The sequence below is a fragment of the Fukomys damarensis genome, unplaced genomic scaffold (assembly GCF_012274545.1).
Source record: "Fukomys damarensis isolate Sample0158 unplaced genomic scaffold, DMR_v1.0_HiC HiC_scaffold_16, whole genome shotgun sequence".
NCBI lineage: Eukaryota > Metazoa > Chordata > Mammalia > Rodentia > Bathyergidae > Fukomys > Fukomys damarensis.
Window position 1 is genome coordinate 79,679,753 of NW_022900928.1, and position 23,661 is coordinate 79,703,413.

Genomic DNA, 23,661 nt, shown 5'->3' on the forward strand with positions numbered 1-23,661 from the left:
ATATATGCCACAGTGTTATTTTCTCCCACTTTAGAAAATTGCTCATCGGTTTATTGATCGAGGTATATCCATTATGTGGTGTACAGCCTCACGGCTGTTGAGGATTGCAAGAGAATAGTAGTAACTTGGAGAAAGGCTGACAAGCTGAGGACACAGTATGAGCTCTCAGCAGACACAGACCCTGCTCTGGACTGTTGGCCATGGAGTGGACTGCACACACCACAAATCACTCTAACATGATATTTGGGAGGCTTTCTCACTTTCTAAAGCTTCACTTAGTGACCAACTAGCAAATAAGGCAAATTTAAATATTTTCCACTGTGGGCAGAGTACAAGGTTAATTTTCTATGGTATTTTCTTTCAATTTGATGACAAATTTATAGGAGAACATTCTGTACTCAAGTGCTTATCAGTGTATCTGTGTTTGTACATATTCTACCACTTGTTTTCTGCTTTTGACACTTTTCCCAACTTCTTTCTTGGAGTTTATCACTGGCTTATTAATTATCAAATAAATTGGCTGGATCTCAATCCAACCTACTCCCTTGTGCAACTTGGCCTTCCTGGCCATCCACTTCTCCATTCTGGGGAATCTTCCTTCCTCATCCCTCAGATATCTTCCTCCTGCCCTTCTACCTTTTTGGCAAGTTGCCCTCTGCTCCTTGTCCGGGTCCTCTGCCTCTCTGTAGCTCCCAGTAAATGTATCCTCTGGAGCTTTGTCCCAGACAAAGCGTATTTTTATACGCTCTCCTCCTTGGTGTTCCTTCAGCCTCCCACTGCCCAATTATCACCTCTGTGGGAATGATGCCTAAATCTGTCTGCAGCTTTGACTCCTATTCTGAAATCTCAGCCCACATCTATAATTGCCTGCTGAATACTACTAGCTCTCTCTCCCTGGCCCCTACAGGAAATCTGTCTCTTACATTGGTTGATCTGTTGATGTTAACTTTATAATCCCCCCACCCTTTCCTGTTCATCCCTACCACCTCCATTCCATCTCAACATTTCATTACCTCTCAGTTAAACTATCAGGACACTGTTATTCTCTCTCTCCCTTCTGTTTCTTGCTCCAGGTTTCTCTGCTCGATTAATCTTCCCAAAACACAGCTCTGACCTTGACACTCCCAATTCAGAGACCATTAATAATATCTCCTTTGCCAGGAAAGTTAAATCCAACTAATTTTTTAGGCATGAGTGAGTGGGAGTCAGGCCAGACTCTTAAGGTTAGTACTGGCTGTTTCTTTCCTGTGCTCGCTTTGCTTTGCTTCCAGCCCTGACCAATACTCCAAGCATTCATCCTTCCCTGACAGTTTCAGTACACGTCACACTGCCTCTGCATCTGAGCATGCTGCTCCTTCTGCCAAAACTGTAGCTCTTTCCCCCACCCTATCCTACCTCACTCCATCTCTTTGCTGTCTTTATCACCTCTCACAACTCAGTGCAAGCATTATTTCTTATGCAGTATGATTTCAACGAACTTGACAACATGAACCATTTCCTTCACATTACTTTCAGGTGACTTGCATATCTCAATTTGTAATATTGGAATGTGTCCCCCCAAATTCTTGTGTTGACTTTTAATCTCCACTGTAGTAGTTTGGGGAAGGGATGAGGTCAGACTGACAACTCATTCTCATGAATGGATTTATGCATTGTCAGAGGGAAGTAGTCAAAGTCCTTTTCTGCCATCTCTGTTCTTCCCACATGAAGACACAGCACTCTTCCCACCCATAGGACTCAGCAAGCCATCTCAGAAGTTGAGGCTTGGCTTTCATTAGACACCATACCTGATAGAACCTTGATCTTAAGATCCCAGCCTCTAGAATTGCAAATTGTATTTTGTACAGATTACTCAGTATCAGGCTTTTTCTTATAGCAACTCAGCTATATTAATCTGCTTTGATAAAGCAGTATCAGCTGGACCATGTCATTCATCTTTGTAGCCTGGCACTTCACATGGAATAAACATGAAGTCATTGACAACCCTTACCTTCCAAAGACTCTAGAAAGCTTGTCATTGAGTGAAAACGTACAGTAGCCCATTGGCAAGCCTGAAAAAGTGACTCCAGACCTTCATTGTCCAGTAGAGGCTCAAGTCCTTTATAAAAATGGCATAGTACAGTGTTTGCATATAACCTAAACATTTCCTTCCATGTATTTCCACAATTAAATATTAATAGATGTTATAGTATATTGTTTAGGGAATGATGACAAGAAAAGAAAGGCTATACATGTTCAGTACAGATAGTTTTCATTGATAGAACTGGAGATTGAACCCTGGGCCTTTGCACTGAACTACATCCCCATCCTATTTTATTATTAATTTTGAATCAGGATCTCACTAAATTGCCCCTACTAGGCTTGAACTTGTGGCCCTCCTATTTCAGCCTCTGAGAGTGCTACGACGACAGGTATTTACTACCATGCCTGGCTCAGATATAATTTTTAGAAATATTTTTGATCTGTCGTTGGTTGAATCCAGATATAGAGTTTTGACAATACTATGATTTCCTCTCACTTAGCTTTTATTTTGGCCTATCCTTTAAACTGGAATCCTGCACTTATCACATCACAAAATTCTACCTATTAATAAAAGCTCAGTGTGTACAAGTGTGTGTGTGTGTGTGTGTGTGTGTGTGTGTGTGTAGGGGTTGTGTGGGGGTGAACTCAAAAACGTGGAAAGAACATGATTTATAGTAATGAGGCCCATATTAGAAGTTGGGTCCAGATTCATAGACCTTTAGTCCTTTGTTTTTAATGTTTAGACTGTAGTAACACTATAACTCATCTTGCAAGGACAATTATAAAAGGTCCTATGATAGCACTTGTAATATAGCAAATGATCAATAAATATTAATTCATGTTCTTCCTTCTTTAAGGCATTTCCCATTTCATGACTTTTAGCACATTTGTGTACTTTTCTTCTCAAGAACAGAACAAACTCCCCATGGCTGAACAATATCCTGTTCACATGTTTCTTCCAGAAGTAACTGTCAGAGACCCTTATATAATTTTGTTGCTTATAATACTTGTTTAATTTAATAGAGCAAACTGATTTTAAAGGCTTTATGCTTTTAAAAGAATGCAATTTTATTGCACAAAATTAAATGTGATGTTTATGGTCATGCCTATAAAATGTTGGACATCACACTCTGGGTGAGAAATGTAACCTTGGCATGATAACATATTTTCTATGGGAAAATCAAATTAGATATCCATCATTTGAATTTGTATTTTTAACAGAAATGTTTCTTGTTCTCTATTATATCCTCACACAAGCATGAAAAAAGCATTGACTTGACAAAGTTTTCTAAAAAGTGGTCAATAAGGTGAATTAGATTATGTGGTAAATCCCATGCATCAATTGAGATTTTCTATAAATCTCACTGTAAATTCTTTGAAGAACTTTGTTTCCAACTATATGACAAATTATAAATAATTTTTGTATATATTTAATTACTATGACTCAGAATCTTAGAACTGTGCAGCGATAATCAAATTTAAAGCTTTGTGGACCTTGAATTTTCTTCTGATAAAGAACGTGGGGGTAATAATAATGTTTTCTTGTTAAAATCACAGAATTGATATAAGAACTTCATAAGTGAACTTCAGTTCCAGCTCATTTGCATTTCTACCTCCTGGAGAAATCTAGGAGAGTATTTGGAATGGGAAAAGTGCTCAACACATACTTTCTGAATACGTGAAAGATACAAGAGAAATGGCTGAGGATTTTGCAGTGAAACATGATAGGATTTATATTATCTAGGGCTGCTCTCTTGTTTTGAATGAGTCCACATGATGATAGGGATTTGCCGAATAAACCAAACTCAAACCTTGGAGGACAGTAAGAGTCTCCTGTTTCCTCACATACCTCACACAATGTCAGACATGCCCCCTCTGTGGTTCACTTTCTAATATTAGGAAGAGCCAATTAGATTCAACTGACTGTGGGGTTTTTACTCTGCTCCAGGAATAGCGTTAAACACTACAGGGATTGCAAAATGAATCTCTGCTTTTAAGTTCACAAGCTTATGTGGAAGAGAAACATAAACTAATACCAAAGACATATTAGGAAATACACACCGTAAAGTGATATGGAGAAAATGTAGGAGGCTGATAGAGAATGGAGTTAGTGAGTCAGACTATAGGACAGGCAAAGTGGAAGGTTGTGGAGTGACAACCCAGGAAAAATAGTGCTCAGCTGATCTTTGGAAGATTTTGGGCGGGATGTCTGCAGTGAAGGAGAGAAGAGAAACCTGTAGGCCAAGTAAATCCCAAAGGAGGACAGCCGGCTTTGTCCCAGGGCCTCCAGTTGCTGTCGGCATAGTAGGAACTGGGAAAGAAAATTGTGAGGGATGTGAATCATGCTCAGTACTTGGGACTACATCCAACAAGGGAACAAGGAGCCTTTGAAGGTATTTGAAGATAGGCACTATTTTAGAACAGCATTCTGGCAGAAGTAGGATTAGGGTTGAGATATTAGAAACAAAGGGAATAGTTACAAGACTGCAGTCCAGAAAATTCTATCCAAACAGAAAAATCATACAAAGGACAGGAAGAACATAGAAAATAGGGGGTACATTACAGAGAAGAACCGGTTCTGCAGTCAAAATGGTTGTTCTTTTTGTGTCTCTAGCCTGCAAAGCCCCTCTTGTGGACCACATGCTGTCCTAAACATGATGCAAACATGTATAAATGAGACATAGTCCCTGTGAAGAGTAAGAAGTCCAATTTGTAATAAAAACTCAAGTCCCATGAAGAGAGAAATGCTCGGACAGGAAGCTGAACGAGTAACAAAGCAGACAAGAATTAACCCTGCTCATCGGTATGAGTGTCACCAGGCAACCTTCCCAGGAGAGAAGCCAGGAGCTGATGACTGTCCTGGAGTAGGTGGGGTCTGACAGGGATCAGGTGGGACGGGGGTATTTCCAACTTGGAAAATAGCATATTCAGGGGATGACAGCCTCATCTCTGAGAAGCAGTCCATATTGGAGGGGGATATTAAGAATTAGGGTGGAAAGCAAGGAAGGGGGCAGGTTCAGAGAAGCACCTGTGTGTGCATACACACAACACATCAAGAGGCAGGTGGGACGGAAGGAAAAACTCAGTTAGGCTATAATCCAAACTCCTGATTCTTTGGAGTCTCAGTTTTCTCAACAGTTATACTTAATTCACATCACATCCACTTCATAGTGGTAATGTGAAGAGATGTCTTGTGCTTTTTACGTACTAAAAAAATAAAGGAACTGGTGCATATACACACGATATATGGATATACTAACATTAGTACTTATAAAAGTGCACACATACAGCACTTCCTTAGTGTTTTTATAGAGGAAGGGTCCCAGGACCCCTCATCATGGATACTAAAGTCTGCAGATGCTCAAGTCCCTTCTACAAAATGTTACAGTGCTTGCATATAACCTATGCACAACCTCCTGTATATTTTAAAACATCCCCAAATTACTCACATTACCTAGAATGATGCATATGCTATATAAATAGTGTATTGTTTCAGGAACAATGGAAAAATAAGATGTCTTTGTATGTTCATTAGAAAGGCAATCTTTGAAAAAAATATTTTCAAGCCTCAGTTGGCTAAATCCATGTTTTTGTTTTTTTTTTTGGATTCCCCCACCCCAGTACCAGGGATCAAACTCGGGTCTTTGTGCTTGCAAGGCAGGAGGTGGAATCTCTGAGTTAAATCCCTGGTCCTAACTAAATCCAATATGTGTGGAAACTACAGACACAAGGAGCAAGGTGTGTGTAGAGTGAGTTGCTGATCAACTGATTTGGTGATGAATGCTGAATTGTTAACTTCTTTAATTCCTTCTGAGTTTTCTCCCGGTACTTGAAAAAGAGTATATTCTTATTGATCACCACACAACAAGGGCACCAATTCTTTAGCAACTAAGCACCCCTCTTGCCTGTACCACCAACTTTTTTAGAACATCTGGGTTACCTGATTAACACTGCCTTTATAGGATTAGGTTTTTCAGGTCATTGTGCTGCTACCAGGAATCTCACCCCCTTGTCCCAAAGGACTTGCTGTCACTTATGCATGATCATGCCATGTATGACCACTGCTGTAGTCACATGGAGGCCATCGGTATAAGACCAGGGAGCTATGAAGTGGGGAAGAAACAGCAGGGTAGTTTCAGAGTTACACCCAACACTTCAAATTGTGTTTGAACACAGGTTTCAGAATTTCTAGATATGTTCCTCCATCTTTTTTTTTTTTTTTTTTTTTTTTGTCAGCTGCTATCTCAGTTTTACTGCTGTGAAATCTCCTTTCTCCCTTTTGGAGAACTCTTCCTGATTTTGATCTGAGGCAGCTGTCAACTGGTGACAAACAGCAATTCCTGTTAACAGCACCAGTATAAATCCTCAGCTTCCTCTCAATTCTTGTCAGAGCCGTGGGCCAGGGTGCCAACTGAGACAGTAGCTTCGCACTGTGTCCCTGGGAAGGTGAGCTATTGGGCTCTGGCGGCTGTCCTTCGAAATCACCAATGAGATTTGTTTCCAAACTCCTGCCTTCACGTCGATGTGTGTTTTGATAGAAGGTTAATGCATACGTGAATACACAACTTTTTGATTTATTGTCATTGTGAACTCATCACTCTTTCCTTTAAATTAAAACTCCCTCTAGATGGGAATCTGTGACACAGATTTATTGATCTGCAATAAAACCTCACTCATAATCTCTACAGCTGCCCATTAATCTTCTCTAGAAAGAGGGTTCATTCCTCTGAATGTCCCAAATGAGAGCAAGACGTGAACTTTCTCCTTTTGTTCCTTTCCTGCCCCTCTTAAGCTTTCCACTTCTCTCCTCTCTCCCTCTCTCTCCCCACCCGCTCCTTTGACTTCTGGAGACCATCTGCATCCCCCAAACAGAATTACTGCCTCTGCATTCCTGTTGTGTTTCCTTTGTGTTTCTCTTCACTCATCTGTCACCCACCGGAAGATACTTTGGCATTTTGTGGGCTTCCTGACATTGAATCCAGTTCGTGGCTGTGCATCAACATCACAACCTTCCTCTCTGTTCTTTCCATATGGGTTTGTAATCTCTGGTCTGGACAAACTGCTATGGACTCTAGTAGATGAATGAGATCATTAAAAAAAGGAGATCTGAGCAGCCAGACTGAGGAAAATAAGGACAAGAAGCCTGTATAGGTAGTAGGTCTGTCTCCAAGGGAATCGATGCAGATAAAGAACGCTTATATGTAAAGGTACAGGATCCCAATAATGAATATAACTGTATTTTATACCTAGATTGTACCAATAAACTCAATAAAAAAAAGAAGATAGGAATCACAAAAGCTATGTGAGATAATAAATGATAATTGTCATTTCAAAAAGAGAAAAAAAAAAAGAATGCTTACTCTTCTGCACTTTTTGGGTCCGAAGAGTCTTCTGATTTATTGCCTGGGAGACATTTTGGAGTACACACATGACTGGGGCTGCCTCCACTGGTCAGCAGATGGCTTGGTCCTTGTGCCAGGAAATAAGACATGTAGCTTATCTCAGATGCAACAGAAGGAAGGGCAAAAGGACTTTCGGAGTCATCAGATGGATTGCTTAGTCAAACACTGGAGTATCCCTTCACACTGCTCAAATTCTCTTGGATTTCTCTGCTGGAAGAAGCATGGGTGTCATTCAGTCTGGTGGATTTCAAGTGCACCACTGCAGTGAACTGAAGTGTTATGATCAGCTCCGTGGGGTGATGCAGCATCACAGCCTGTCCTTTTAACAATAAGATGCAAAAATTTTGAAAGGAAATAATTTTTTAAAACATTGATTAGGGTGGATTGTATTTATGATAATATTATTTCCACTCATATGAATTCTGATTTGCTTTCTTGAGTAGGACTAAAAGGTGGTGATAGATAACTTGCCAGACATTGATGGCTAGGATCCATGACTGGAAGGTGGGAGTCACTCTCCTGGTCTGTTTCTAATAGATAGGATGACTATCCTCAGATGTATTCTAGGTTCCGTGCTCATCTCTTGTGTCCTCTTGCCAGTAAAGGGTGTAGCTTCTCATCCTCATTTGAAAGTAACAGAGTCATCTTCCGGAGTCAAGCAATAATTGCCAAAGCCAGGATTTAAACCCAAGTATGCAAGTCAGTATTTCAGTGTGCACTTTTTACTGACCACTGTCTCCTTCAGCGAGCAGGCAAAAGGAGCCTGGGCAGAGGCGAGGAACTGGTGGAGGAAGAGTGAGTTAGAAATGAACTGCCATCTATCACTGTAATCAGGAAGCTACCCCAAGCAGGTGTAATCACCCTGTGCAGGGAGGGATGCCGAGCAAGTTTATGGTTTACACTGAGCAGGCTGACACAGCTGATTGATGTCAAATATGTCATGATGTATATTGTAAAGCTAGGAGATTTAATGGTGTAACTCTATGGCAGGCTTGGAAGTGAGTTGCTGCAAAGTAAGGAGTGATGGATGAGCTCATTTACATGTGAAATTGCCAATGGCATTGACAGCACTGGTATGTGAGGGGAAGATAAGAGGCACATAGCAAGAGTCACTCTTGTCCTAGTATTGGAATATTAAAATACAGCTGTGCCAGCATCTGGAATTTGCAAAGGCCCTTAAAGATATAATTATTTTTCACCTTTTAGTCCTGAGATAATTGACATCTTTTAGAGAAGTCATCCCACCATTGCTGGATAAAGTGTTTACTATGGATGATGCTGGTATGAAATTCAGTTGAATGGAGATTGTTAGCAAACCAATGCATTCCATGATTTTTTTTAATCTATCCCCAGCCCGATGACCTTACCGTGCAGGACAGTAATACTAGCAAAGACTGGACTACTGACTTTAAAACTCCAACTTGCCTTCCCAAACTCTTGCTCTCTCTTGATCTTCCTTGCCTTTGCCAGGAAGAAAATTTCTCTCTTTCTGTCTCTCTCCCTCTTTCTCTTACCTCTAATAATGCATGTGAGAGTATGGAGAAATGATGTATCTTTTCAGCAAATAATGATGTTTGGATTGACTCCAGCTTAACATTCACACATTAGGATTTATTCTTGAACTTAGACGGTTTGGCTGAAAGCACTACATATTCATCAGCCAGCCAGTGTTAGAAAAAATATTACAGCGTTGGTGTCTGTCTGCCTGCTTTTTCTCCCTGTGTTTGTTCCTCCAACCCTTTGTCCCTCCATCCCTCCATCCTCTCCTTCTCCTCCACACAATGTACAACAGGCTTTGTGTCAGAAACATGGAACACAGTGAATGCGGTAATGCCATAAGTTACAGCACAGGACACTGGGAAAACCAAAAGCCAGGACTTGGGGACAGCTGCAGTATGTACCAGAGGTATCATGAGAATGCCTAAGACAGTATTGTCAGGTCACAAAGGGAACTAAGCGTGGCTGTCCAGTAAATAGGGGGGCATCCTCAGAGGAATTTACCTTTATACCAAGACTGAGGCCTGGAAAAGGAAGCAAAGCAAAGGTAGGCAATGTGAGAAAGGGAGAGTGTGCCAAGGAAAGCACAGTATACCTGTCTATGACAAGATAGTCTAGCAAATTTGTGGACCTACAGTCATTATGAAGCAGTAGAAAAAGGACTCGTCAATTTCCTTAAGAGCCTTGCTACACAAGTTTAAAGTTTTAGGTTATGCCAAAGTAAAAGATTCCTTGATACCGGTTATGGTTTGGGTGTAGATGCCTCCCCCACCCCCAAAAGCCTCATGCAGTCATAGGTGGCTTTTTCAGAGGTGGCTGAATCTAGAGTGTGTGATGCTGGGATGAAGGGCATGTGATTCCTAAACCAGTCCACTGATTGGTTTGGCAGCACCCTAACCCCAGTAGTCTGCACAAAATAAAAGGAGCAGAACAACAATGATAAGGTCCCTTGTTGCTTTGGCTACTGTGTAGTCACCATGAATCATTTCTCCTCTGGGATGATCCTCTACCATGTACCACTCAGCCTTGCCACCAGCTGATTACGGACCAAAACCACTACAAATTGTGAGCTAAATAATCCTTTCCCCCTTTAACTTTGGTTGTCGAGTATTTTGTCTCAGTAAGGAGAAAACTAAGACAATACCTATGATGTTTTAGGTTTGCCTTGCCGATGCAGTTCCTCTTAATAACCCGAGTCTTATTTCTCTACATGCCTGTCAAATATGTGGTAAGGAAGCTGTGCTGGCAAAAATGATTATCAAAGTTTTTTGCCTTTGTGGGTGTTCACTATTTGGATTAAGCACACATTATTAAGAACTGACGATTTATCAGCCATAGTCACCAAATCAGGCTAAGGAATTGTATGCCGTTCTTCAGTAACCAGTTGATTGCTATCATGACAGCAAGTCATTTTTATTAATAAATGAATAGAATCCACACTTTATGATCCAATCATTCATTTCCTCAAAGTATACCTAGTGACAACCTACTAGGTTCGAGGTCCTCTGCAAGCGTTAGGGAGGCAGAGATGAATATAGAAGGTTCTTTCTCATAAACGAATGAGGGAGGCACACGCAGGAAACCATAATCAATGCACAGTGGACTGTGTTTTGTAGTGGATTGACTGTGGGGCACAGGAATGTATGGTCTTTTGCTGAGGGAGTCTAGGATGCTCAACAAAAGAGATATCTGAGGATTATCTTAAGGAATAAGATAAAGTTAAGGTTGACTAGCAGTTTTCCATGGCCAGTTATATAAAAGAAGACACTAGGAGCTCAGCCACATAGGGTTTCACTGGGTTTCTTCACAAAGTCAAAATGACCTTATAATTATTAGGCACATGCAGCTCTACAAGTGATCTTCTCCATCTTAGGAACTTGGTCGTAGCATTGCTTCCACAATGATACTCGTGATAGAAGACAGTGGTTAGAAGCAGAATCGCCAGAATCACGGGGATCTGGGTTCTAATTTCATCTTTGCTATTTAGCAGTTGTGAGATCCCAGGTGAGTCACTTCAAGCTTCTGTCCTTCATCCTCCCATTTCTGGTGGACCCTGCTTCATATAATCCATAGGGCACTTATGAGGTAAAACAGGAGCTCCGTGTTAAGTCCACAGTAGGAGTTAAAGAAATGTTAGCCATGTATGATTGATATTATTATTATTGTCTGTCATTTAACTCCTAATGAAGCATTGAATGAACCCTCAACTAGTGACTTTATACAGCTAATGTGCCTCCTAGAGGCCCTAATAGAGCACTCTTCTCATCTCACCTCAGAAAATGTGGTCCACTGTAATAAATCACACATGCAAAAGTGGGTACACATGGTCCCTCTACTCTGCTGCCATTGGGGTTTTATTCCAATTATTTTGCTATTATCCCTGGTGTTTCTCATTTTGGCAACTCAGCCGAAAACTTCATGAATGCGCAGTTCACTTCCTCTTCCAGATCATTAGCAGAGCTGCTATGAAAGCCTGCACCTGGCCCTCCTCCTCCAGCTTCCCTCTAGGTGCCTCCCCCAGCTGGTCCTCTGCTGAGCCAGACTGTGAGACCACAAAAACAGGTTCTTATCACACAGAAGCTTTGTCATTGTGAAAACAAAACTTTTGGAAGCCTTTTACGCAGATGTAGATGTAGCATATGGTATCTTCACTCAACTTATTCCTTGCTTTAAAGAAATATCAATGGGTTGGATCCTAAAAAGGACTCCTAAACTTGTCCCTGTTCTTAATCCAGAGAAAATAAATCCAGACAAATAAGTAGAATAGAGAGAAGAAACCCCACTTACAACCACACTAGTTCTTGCTGCTTGGTCTGCATTTGCCTCCAGGGGCCCATATGCAGCCCTTTCTTCTGCATTCTACACCCACCCCACCATCCAGTTGAGGACCCAGGCCTTATTCTCACCTCCCTCTTTTCCTCAGCATCACTTCCTGCCAATCACCAGGTAAACGCTAGAAATCCAACCCCCTAATGATCTCTCCTAAACAACCATGTATGCTCAGCATACTGTTATCTTCTCATACGAGTGCACTGTGGGATAGATTTTGATTTTCTCTGTTCATTTTTGCTTTCTTCCTTTTCTGTTTTGCTATTCTATCAAATGTTTCAAAAAGCAATAATGATTATCTTGCTCTCCAAATAAATATACATGCATGGCTCTCGGTTACCCTCTGGATCAAGCTCAAACTTGGCTTAGAAGAACCTTCCTGACCTTCAGCACTCTTCCATCTCCAATACTCACTTTGCTACCTATCATTAACCCCTGTCTTCCCCTCCTCTTTCTAGCCTTTCTCTTGCACCAGCTAAGTATAATTAGTCTGTCAGATTAGGGTTTGTAGGACTGCATTGCCTCTCCAGCTCACCACAACTTTCCAGCATAGTTCTACAACGCAGTAGGAACTCAGTATGTATTAGAAGGATCCTTGAAAAATGATTTTGAGGAATAAATAGAGTCAACAAAATCAAAATGTGCTGAGAGTGCAAGCATGAGACACCCCTCTCCCCACAGGAACGTGGCTGGCTTGGGGCCCACCCCCACCCGCCTCCCTCTCCCTGAATCTCCCCTCAGCCATCTCCTGGTCAGAATCCAGTCCCATTTCTCTCAACTTGACAGTCAGCAGAAGGACCGAAATTGGGATATTTTCCACAAGCACGTTGAGTAAGCACTGACTGAGCTGACCCTGATAGAAACGCTTAAGAAGCTTTGTGCAAGGATTAAGCAGCTGCCTTTAATCTTGCTTCCTTCTGGTTGGCAATGGTGGTTGCAGAATCCAGTGTGTGGGCAAAGCTGGGCTGCGGGACTCAGTCTCAGCTTATCGCTTATCGTGGGAGCCAGGGAAGGGGGGCCTACAGCCAGGAGTGGGGAGAGACCTGGCCACGCCACCATCTTTTCCATTTCAACAGTTTAAGAACCCAACTGAATTACCTTCTCTTTTCTCCTCTCTGTTTTCAATTCAGAAAGGTTTCATATTTCTAAATGTAAGGAGCTCTCATTAGTCCCTGGAAATTTTGCACGTGTGGATTATATAACAAGCAGGGCTAAACCCAGATATGCACTGACAGAAGAGAATTTATTCTGGATCACACCAAATGAACCCAGGGAGGGAGGCTTGGTCCTTCATCAGGAATATATCCAGCTGCAATGAATCTGAACCAGGAGCCTCCCTTCACACGTGTCATGAGCTCGGGCTGCAATGTCTGTCCATCCCTCAATTCCAGTAATCCTTAAATAGTTGTAAGTCACCCCCTACTAAAATGTTCTAGCATGGTAATAAGAACCCTCAAAAAGAATAGTTGATATTTTTACAAAATCAAGAGTATGTGCCTTCTTGAATCCCTATACCTTAGTGGCTTTGTTCCTATATGTGAAAGATAAAAGTAATTGACACCTGGGTGAAGAAAGGAATTTATTGGATATTAAAGTGAGAAAAGGAATTTAGTCCAAAATCACCAACAATAAAGAAGTGGAGTCTTGGAGACTTGCTCCCACATCAGGCAACTTTATAATTACCCAGCTGGGTTAGAATTAGCCCACCTTGACTTTTTGCTATGTACAAAATCAGAAATTTTAGAAATTAAGAGTTTATAGGTCTATGTTTTATTTTTTTAATAGTTTGGTGTTTTAATGAGAAATCTGTGCAGAGCTAAATTGGACCATGAAGCATGTGAGCCTCCTTTTCCCTTGAGGGCACAGAACTGAAGTTTAGGTTAAGGGTCTATACTTGGCATAGCCAAAAGCCAAAAACACAGTGCATGTTAATTGCATACATGTTAAATTCAGGTCAAGTTCCACGTACCCTAAGTGGGTTTATGAGTCTTGGACTTCTAAATATTATATCTAACCCTTCCTTGAAATGTTTAACTTTTGTTTTCCTGTGGTACAGAATCTGTTTGCAAATATATCTGGTGTGGTCTAAAGCTGTGTGGGCACTTTGGAAACCAGGGGCACACAGGGCTACACCTCACAATCTTCGCTCAGCAGGGCCTGCTGTTTTGGGTTGTGGTGACAGCATGTTAAGGGAGACTGTGTTTTAATGACTCAGTCATTCTTGGCACTCACGGTGAGGCTGTCCTCAGTATCCATGGCCCTGACAGACAAGTTTATCATTGTACTCATATATTAATAATGTATTTTATTCATTACTACAGCACCCAAGTGATATGTCTAAATGGCATATACTTGACATTTAAGACTGAGGATTATTTCACATACAACAGAACAGCTTAAAAATAAGATCATCTTTAAGAAATAAGGGAGAATGAAAAATTAATGGATTGTACTGTTTTTTTAAGACAATTCCTTGACCCTAGAACTGAGGCTGTTGGTGTTTTGCCTCAGCCTGACCTTGAAATAGCCTGGAGTGCCACTGGGGATTCCGTGATGGCTCTCCCATAGATGTGCCACCTCACAGTCACCGCTGCTGCCATGGCAGCCTTTGCCCACCTCATGGTTATGGAGCAGAGCTGGTCTGAACATCCCAGGAGTCCCCAGTGTGTTACTTGCAACAAGCACCAGGGACATCACACACTTTGTCCTCAAAGGGGCAGCCATGCTTCTGTGCAGACTCTTCCCTTAGCTCCACTCCCACCTTCGTCTGGCTTCACCTCTCTGAGTTAACATGGTGTCAGATACCGCATTCTTGGCCACACCACACCATGGGCAGTCATTAGCAGCCTGGTCCTGCAGGAATAAGACTCCCCTACCACCGTCCGTGTGCAGCAGGGCTTATACAAAACAGCTTTTCAGTATTTCCCCAAGTTCACAAGAGCTGGAAAGGCCTGGAGGCTGGTGCCAGCTGCTGTTGCTGGGTTTGAATGGTTCCACTTACCATCTTTGCAAATAAGGATGAATCTCCTGACTGTGCTTCCTTCCAAACAGGTTTTTCACTACCAACAAAACTGAAAATGATAGGCTTGGGGAGCTACGGTATTTAAATTGCACATTCTGAACACATTCATAGCCTTTAGCACCCACCAGTTGTTGACTGAAAAAGTCAGAGAGAAAGTGACCTGAAATTTCCTACCTTGCTCTGGAGCCAGCCTTCTCCCCACAGCATGTCCTTTATGACAACTTCCAGGGAATTAATTTAAAATTGCTTTCTTCTATCCTCTTCATAGTGTGCAATTACCCCAGGCCAGCCTGATGTTACCCCACTGTCTCCTACTGACTTTAGAAAATGGTTAAAATACACTTAAACAAAATAAAAGAGAGTTTAAAGGAGTTGTAACAATCTCAACCTAGTGACATAAACTCAAAGCTCTCCATGTATAAATTTATCTTTCCCGAAGGAGAGACCAATTCTTTTTGGCTCTAAAGCCATGAATGTGCATACCGATAGAATCTGTGGACTTTCATACTTGGAATAGAATATCAGAAACTACCTACCACAGATCAGTGTGGCAGTTGGCATCTGGAAAGTTGTAGGGAGGGCAAGTATTTAACCTCTAGTGAGGCAGAAACACTCAATTTCATAGACAAGCCATAGTTTGATTCTCCCATTAGTGGCACTACTCGTTCGTTCACTCAGTCGTGGCTGGAAACAATGTGTCAGAGGCTGTAACTGTAACACAGAGTCTATGTCTTCCCTCTGTTGGGCATCATTTGAAATTTAACAGGTATAGCAGGGTCACATCTGCCCCCTATTAGAAGTATGCCTTTGCTCTCCCTATAGATATGCAGCACACGGATAAGGCACTCAGAAAACATTTATGCTGGCTATTTACATCAATTCTGGACTATGGGGTTTCAAGGTCACAGAGATGGCAAACCCAAAGGGACCACAAAGTTAATATATCTAGCCCACTTGCCCCTTTTTAACTTGCAGGGACCCAGCAATTTGGAGAGATATTCCAATGAAGAAAACTCTAAGAGATCAAGTCCAAAGGCACTCAGCTTTAGCTGCACATTTGTAGTCTCCCCAGAAGGAATGGAAATACGGAAACCTGGGATTCACTCTTAGATATTTCAATTTACTTGTTAGGGACCAAGTTTGGATATTGGAACTTCTGCAATATCTGGAGGATTATTTGCTGGTATCATGGAAAACTGAGTGGATTATTCACTCACCCATCCGCCATTACGTCCACTCACTCATTCATGCATTGATTTTACACAATCCTTTAAATATTCCTTCAGCAAGAGCAATGCACACAAAAATTTCTGAAGTTATCTATATCCTGTGTTAAGAGGTCCTGCCAGGTTCCTAGCACACCACAGACACTTTCCAAAGGTCTTTTTAGTTACTAAACTTTGCTAACAAGCAGAATTAGCCAGTAGGCACAGGAGAGCTTGATGCTCCCCATTTTCCGTGCTGGCTTCCTGCATGAGCTTTTCCAGAGCCTACCACCTTCAGATGGAACCTCATCCTGTGCTGAGGGCTGTGACAGAAGCCTCCAGGGACTCGTTTCCTTTTATTTATTTTTAATTATAATTTTCCTTCGTAGCTCTGCCCTCCGTGAGAGCAGCAGCACCCTGTTAATGGGATTATGTGGTCTGGATGCCTCTGCATATGTGTGCTCTGCTCCTTCTGCCTCCAAATTTCACCAAGATAATTGATTTTGGTCTGTTCCCTGACACTCGGCTTGGTGGAACAGGGTATTATTAGGGCCTTTGTTCCATTTTTGAGTGACAAAGCCTTTACAAGCCAGCCAAGCAAAGGCAATTGTTGCTTCTCTCACTTTTCTTATTAACTAAGAGAGAATTGCAGGCGGCTTGAAACCTGCTGAGAGAAATAATAACATAAGCGGCTGCTTGGGAGCAAAGTGGGTCCTTTCAACCACAACAGCCTGGCGAGATTAACAAGGCCCCCCTAACGGGCCCACTGGATTCCCAGCTCTCATCTTCCCTCTCCCATCTCCCTGTCCCTCTGTCTAGCTCCCATTATATCTGTGCTCCTGGGCATTACCCACCCCATGGTGGACACCAAAGCGGTACAATGGTCCACCAAGAAGAGACACTGCTGGTTTCTGGGGGTGACAGGCTCCTCTATGATCGGGAGTCTGCTATCTACCTTGGCTTGGAATCATCACCCATTCTGACAATTGCTGCTGGTTGGGGTTCATGTGTTTCTGTGCTTGTTTTACATATTTTCCTACCAAAGTATTTCCTATGAAATAGATTAGACACATAAAAAAGAGAGTGAACATTAGTGTACCTAGTGTCCAGGCTAAAAAATAAGTGACCTATCTAGGTGATGAGCCTGAGAGCCTTTTTCTACTGAATTTGCTATCTGTCACCCCAAGGCATTTCTACCACATGCATATATGTGTCACTAAAGAAGAGAAAGCACAGGTGTGTTCTAAACTTACAAAAATGTTAACATACCACTTATATCCCACAGTCTCAAAGTTTTATTTGTGACCATACTCCACTTGACAAATGAGCTAAAGTTCTATAATTTTTCTGCTGAAAAATGCATTTTGTAGAATCATTGGTAAAATTAATGTAGTCAAGCATCTGTGTACTGCAGCACACACAGGGATCTGTATACACTTGGCTATTACAGATATTGCTGCCATGTGCATTGGTCCACACCTCCCTGTGCAAGTCCTACAGCTTTTTCTTAGACTCAAGCTTCAAAGGGGAGCCGCAGGACTGTAAGGACCGCGCACCATCAGCATCAATGCATAACCCCAAGGTACCTCCAAAAGGATATTCTACTACAATGTAGGAAGACAGAATGTAAGGGTTGTTAATGGACTTCACAAGTCAGAACAGAGAAATAAGTACTCCCCTAGTTTGGCCAGCAATGGAAAAAGGAAAACCACTTGATCTAAATTTCCAACCTTGATCTCCAACCATCCAGAAAGTAGAAGGAAGTATACCATTCTACCAGTGGGACCAGGAACTCACTCCTGTGTCTACCCTACTTGGTGACTTCATTTTCATCTTTGCACCATGAATGGGTGAGATCTTTAGTTGCAGGCCTCATTCTTGGATCCAGGTAGGATGTTTCCATTCTGTAAAGGATGCTTCAGTCAATTACCTGGAGCACCAAGCTGATTAGTCCTCTCTCCTCTATTTCTCTGTGTGCTTCAGCATGTCAAAGGGTCTCTCTGGCAAATACCTGGGTACTGCTGTAAGCATCTATCTTGAACTTGGGTTCCCACCTTCATTAATTTTGTGAGTGCAATCTAATGTTTAAGACCTTAGATTATATTTCCCATCAGTACAATGGGAATGACACTTACTTTACTGAAAAGTTGTGAGGATTTGGGGAACAAGCAAAATAAAAAGCACGAAACTTGGCGTTCATTGGTCATCCAACAAATGGCACAGGTGCTTTTTAATCCTGATGCAGGGCTATGCATGTTGGACATGAGGTAGCCAAAATTGTTCCCTGGAGGGAGGATTCCTCCAAGGTGTGGATGTGGAGGGGTTGTGTTCACATTGTCACTCTGGGTTCAGTCTCTCAGTGTCAGGGTTGGCAGACCGTGGATATTCTTATAGCATTGATTGAACTAGGATGGTTTAGGGAGGAGGTTGAGTTAATAGAACCTTCCTAGGCCTGCCAGTTTGTACCTAGCGAGATTAGTAGAATTGCAGACATCTCCTGTTATCCATGGGATGTTGGTTCCATGGCATCCCCCCTGCATACCCAAATCTGAATATGATCAAGTCCCTCATATAAAATGGCATAGTATTTACATGTAATATATGCACATCCTTCGGTATACTATGCTTTAAAACATCTCTAGATTATTCACAATACATAATGCAATGAAATAGTTGTTCTATACTATTGTTTAAAGAAGAGTGACAAGAAAAATATGTGCACATGCTATGTAAGACTTTTGTTTTGTTCTGTTTTGCTGATGGAGATAGAAACCAGAGGCTTGTATATGGTAAGTACATGATGTGTCATCGAGGTACACCCTCAGCCCATTTTTTAAAATATTTTTAGTCTGCAATTGCTTGATTCCGTATATGTAGAAGGTTGACTATAGTTTCCTTTTTGCAAAAATCTTAAATGCATGTATAAAGCTTCTATCTGGGCCCTCTTCCTCACTTTAGTGCAACTGAACTTAGAGGAGGTAAGAAAATTTCCTACCTTACAGTAAAACCGCAAGCGTGTCAAGACCTCCCTCCCAAACATTATGGGTACAAAAGAAGGGGGATCGAATCCATTGTGTGCAAATGGGGATAAAACTATGGCACTTTTATGTCATTCTTCCCAGTTCTTATTGTTTCCTCCTGACATTGTCACCCCTTGTAATTATCCTTTCTGTCTTTTTGTCTCACCTCCCTGTGCCTTCTTTCCTCTCACCTCTCCTCATTTTCATGGCCTCCTGGTACTTTCACAATTCATCCCACAATACATCCTGTGTTCCCAAAGATGTTCATGTAGACCTCTCAAATGAATGAATGATTGGTGGAAGGAATAGAATTGTTAAAACACAGCAATGTTTCCATGCACTAATGTGGAAAATGTACAATAATAAAGCAGAATGGCACTAAATGAATTATGGTTTTTTAAAAAAACAAATTACCAGCCTGTCAAATACTATTAACACTCAAATCAGTAGGAAGAATAAGAATGTGTGTACAGAGGGAGCTTTTCTTCTTTTGTAAAGCAAATATCAGACCCTCCTAACAACTGGTTTCAGAGTCTTGAATGAGTCACTTATAAAGGCAAGGAAAGCAGGAAAGTCTCCCATGAATCATTTTTCACGGTGTCATTGTAATATGTTACTTTTTTTTGTGGAGTTCAGATGCATTTTAATATTTGAGTGAAGGGCTCATTGACTTTCCACTGGCTTAATAATATTCTACAGGATAGGGCAGATGAGAAAGGGGAAATTACGAAAATGAAAGTAGTGGTAGAGATGGGATATTAGTGTTCATTGACTTATTTGCATTCCAAATAAAGGTAGGTAAGAAGGGAAAGCTATCTATATAGAGGAGTACTTTGTCTCTAGATTTGAAGACGTATTCATTGGGCAGAGCAGTAGCTTGCTTCTCTCATTGCAATTTTGCTTCCTTTTTCTTCACTTTCATTTCCTTCCCTTCACTTCCCTTTTCTTTGATGCTGAGATGCAAAAGACAAATGAACTGAGTGTTTAATCTAGCAGTGTTCTTATTCCATAGAAGCTTCTCAGAATTGGTGCTAGGAATGGAGACAAAGTGATCTTCCTTGGGAAGGGAGATATGCTAATGGTTGGTCATCCCAAAGGCCATGGAAATTCTTTTTTCAAACTGAGGATTGAATCCATGGCTTTTACACTGAATTAGATACCCAGCCCTTTTGGAAAGTGTTTTATTTTGAGACTGGGTTTTGTTTAGTTGCTAAGTTCTGCAGACTGTGCCTGAATTTATGATCTTCCTGCCTCAGTCTCTCAAAGTACTAGAAATACAGGCATGCAGCACTGCTCCAGGTGACAATGGACATTTTTCACCAAGTCTTAGACAGTTATTTTCTTCACTAATATTTGTGAAAAGAAAACCTGGCTATTGAAACCTGTGCAAGTTCCAAACAGTATCTCAACATTCAGTCATTCACACCTTCTGTTAATTCATCCAGATATCTTTATTTTGCCCTTCACCCGAAGATTAAACGGCAATGGCATCAGATGAGTATGAAATTATAAGTGGGAAAATCTATATTATATGCAGCTTTAGCCCACTTGGCCCTTAAGAGATGCATATTATTTCTTGGTTGAATGAAAGAATTTGCTATGAACCATCTGGATAACATTAATCAATTAATAAGTGTCTGGTTTTTATTTTCTGTTAACTGTAGATAATACTTATTCTCTGATTTTTAAAGCAATAGAATGCAGTCTTTAAATGTATCCTGGAAACCTTAGATAAAACAGAAATACAGTTATAGAAATAGAGATAACTATCAATATTATCATTGCTTAATTGAAAAGAGCATTTTTCTGTCATGTTTACATATTTGTAACATTTTTATGTCTTCTAATTACTCCAATGTGCATTGCTCACAACAAAGAAAAAAATTCTGGGTTAGAAAAGTAATTATGGTTATATTATTTCAGCTGAGACTAAGTGGATTTCTATGGCTCATCCTAAATGTACAACACTGTTACTTTAGCCTGTGTTAGCATTTATAATGTCCAAATACAAGAGTTTAAGTCGGGAAGACATGGGAGAACATAGAAGACTTTCCAGTTTTTGTTTGTTCTTCGTGCATTTCAACACTCTGTATGATTATAGTGTTAGTTGCATTTAAGTGTTTTGTTTTCCCCTGGGTTACAAACATCTAAGTGAGGAAGGAGGATAAGGGATAAAGAGAATTGAAAAGAATTCTCAAAAGTCATTGTGAAGCACATCAACTGAGGAGTGAGTTATAAATGAATCAAGGGAGAGGCATTTAATTTCCTTCCACACAGGTTTCAGGCTAAACAGAAGAACTGCCTGGGCATAACAGTACTTAACAGGAGCAGCAAATTTAACAACTCCTTAATGTAGGAGAAAACAATCCAAAGCATTTGCTAGTAATTATGCCCTCCATTTGTTGAGCATATCACAGTCCATCATTCCCTACCATTTCAGTGCAATTCAGTTTTACAAGTATTTGTAGAGTACTCACTAAGCTATAGGCATGGTGCATGCTTAGGGGGTACAAGGCTCAATGAAGTCACAGCCCCTTGTCTCAAGGGGGTCACCATATGTGAGATGCACACACAGGATAAATGAGTAGATGGCAATGTAGCAAATTCTGACACAGAGGAAGGTGTAAATCATCAGGAGAATGTAGAAGAGTGTGTGATTAATTCTGTTTGGGCTTGCATTTGAGTTGTCCCAGAATATGTATTTAATTAATTTTTCATTTGTTCATTCAAACAGCTAACGTGTTTTGCTTGTGTGCACAGTAACATTGCACTAACCCCAGAATGGCTGGAATGATACACAATTATAAACTGAAGCAAGCCAAATAACAACTTAGACTGTGGTCCTGCTGTATCCATGAAACTGGGGAATTAATAAGAATTTAACAAAGTAAAAGAGAAAGGGGAAACATTCCAGATAGACAGAAGGGCCTTTTCAGCGTTCTCCTGTAGGGGGCAGAGCTCTAGTTACTGGGTGATCAAGAAAGCCAGCACAGATGCATCTCCCAGAGCAAGGAGGAACATGATAGGTGATTAGACAGAAAGCTCCCCCAGTCTTGGAGATTAGAAATCTGAGATCACAGTGTTGGCAGTCTTAGTTCCTTCTAAGATGTGTGGTAGAGAATTCGTGCCATGCCTCTCCTTCATCTTCTGGTAGTGTTTTGTATTATGGAAGCATCATCTGATTTCTGTCTTCATCCTCACAAGGTTTTCTTCCTCTTGCGTCTGTTCACTTCTCCCCTTCTTATAAAGATATCAGTTATGTTGGATAAAGACTCAATCTGCTCCAATATGAACTCATGTTAATTTAACTAATCATATCTGTAATGAAAAGATTTTTCAGATGAGGTCACAATCTGAGATATTGAGGGATATTCTACAATATATGAATTTTTCGGGGAAATACATTTCCACAATTAAGAGAGATGAGTTTGTTGCTTTATGCTTTTAACTTCTTGGAAAAATGAGGTCATATTAAGGACTTGCCTTTTTATCCTAAGATTTTAAGCAGAGGATGCAATGACCAAATTTGCATTCCAACAGGTGTCCCTCCATCTGCATTGTAGGATTCTTTTGGGGAAGTTTCGGTGTAGATAGATCTATTAGAGACTGTTAAAGTCATCTGAGCAGATTAGGTTGTATCAGGATAAAGAAGATGGAAATGTAGAGGAAATAGTAGAATAGGAAGATGATTACAAGTAAAATATCAACAGAACTGGATAATGGATTGGGAGGGTTAGAAGACCATATGATCAAGGATAAGAAGTAAGCAAAGGGTTTACTCATTTACTGAGTTGGGGTCAAAGTTGACAAGAGCTTCTTGAATTTAGCCCTGTCTATGTGGATTTGCAAGTGTCTTGGGGCTCTCTGGAGCTTAAAAAGAAGACAAACTAGAGGTATAAATTTGGGGATTACTGTTCTTTGTGTTAATTCATAAATTTATTCATGGATAAAATACCCTAAGGGAAAAGTATTGTAAATTGGAGAGCACCTAGGCATAATAATCTCCATTTTACAGGCCAATTAAAAATGGGGGGTAAGCCATCAAGCGAATCAGAATAGTGGCTGGAGAGCTGAGAGGAAGTACCTAGACAAGTTAAAAGAAGAAAACAATTCCAAAAGGGGCATGATGATAACATAAAATGTTGGGATGGAATAGAAGAATGAATTCAATATCGTGGAGGTTCACAAGGCCTTAGCAGGTTGGAGACAGCAGCACTGTGCTGATGGCATGGGGAGTAAACACAAGCAACAAAATAGACAAAATAGTCACAAGTCTTTTAAGATAGTTAATGTGCACACAAGAAGATAAATATGGCTGTAGATGGAGAGGGATATTGAGACAAGGAAAAGATTTTAAAGAAAGAGATATTGACCACATTTATGTTGATATAGGAAAGCATTACTTACAAGAAACCTTGAAAAGGAGATCAACACTGTTACCATCTATAGAAGTTTTGAGGGATTCAAAACTTTGAGGGAGTCCTTAAATCTTTGTGTCTTCTTTGGGGTGATGTTCATGTGAAGAAAGAAGAGAGCAAAAGATAATCTTTGCCAGGAAAGAACTGGCTGTGCTGTAAGTTGCAGCTCTTAATTTCTGATCTGCGTTATTATCTACAGCCTGAGGAAAGGGGAAGTCAGAGACACCATAAGAACAGCTAACAACT

General features: G+C 40.9%; 1 protein-coding gene across 1 annotated transcript in view; it reads left to right on the forward strand.

The window, feature by feature from the left end:
- Window positions 1-23,661, forward strand: part of Ntm (neurotrimin) — a 953,915-nt gene that overhangs the window by 418,284 nt on the left and 511,970 nt on the right. The window lies entirely within an intron of this gene.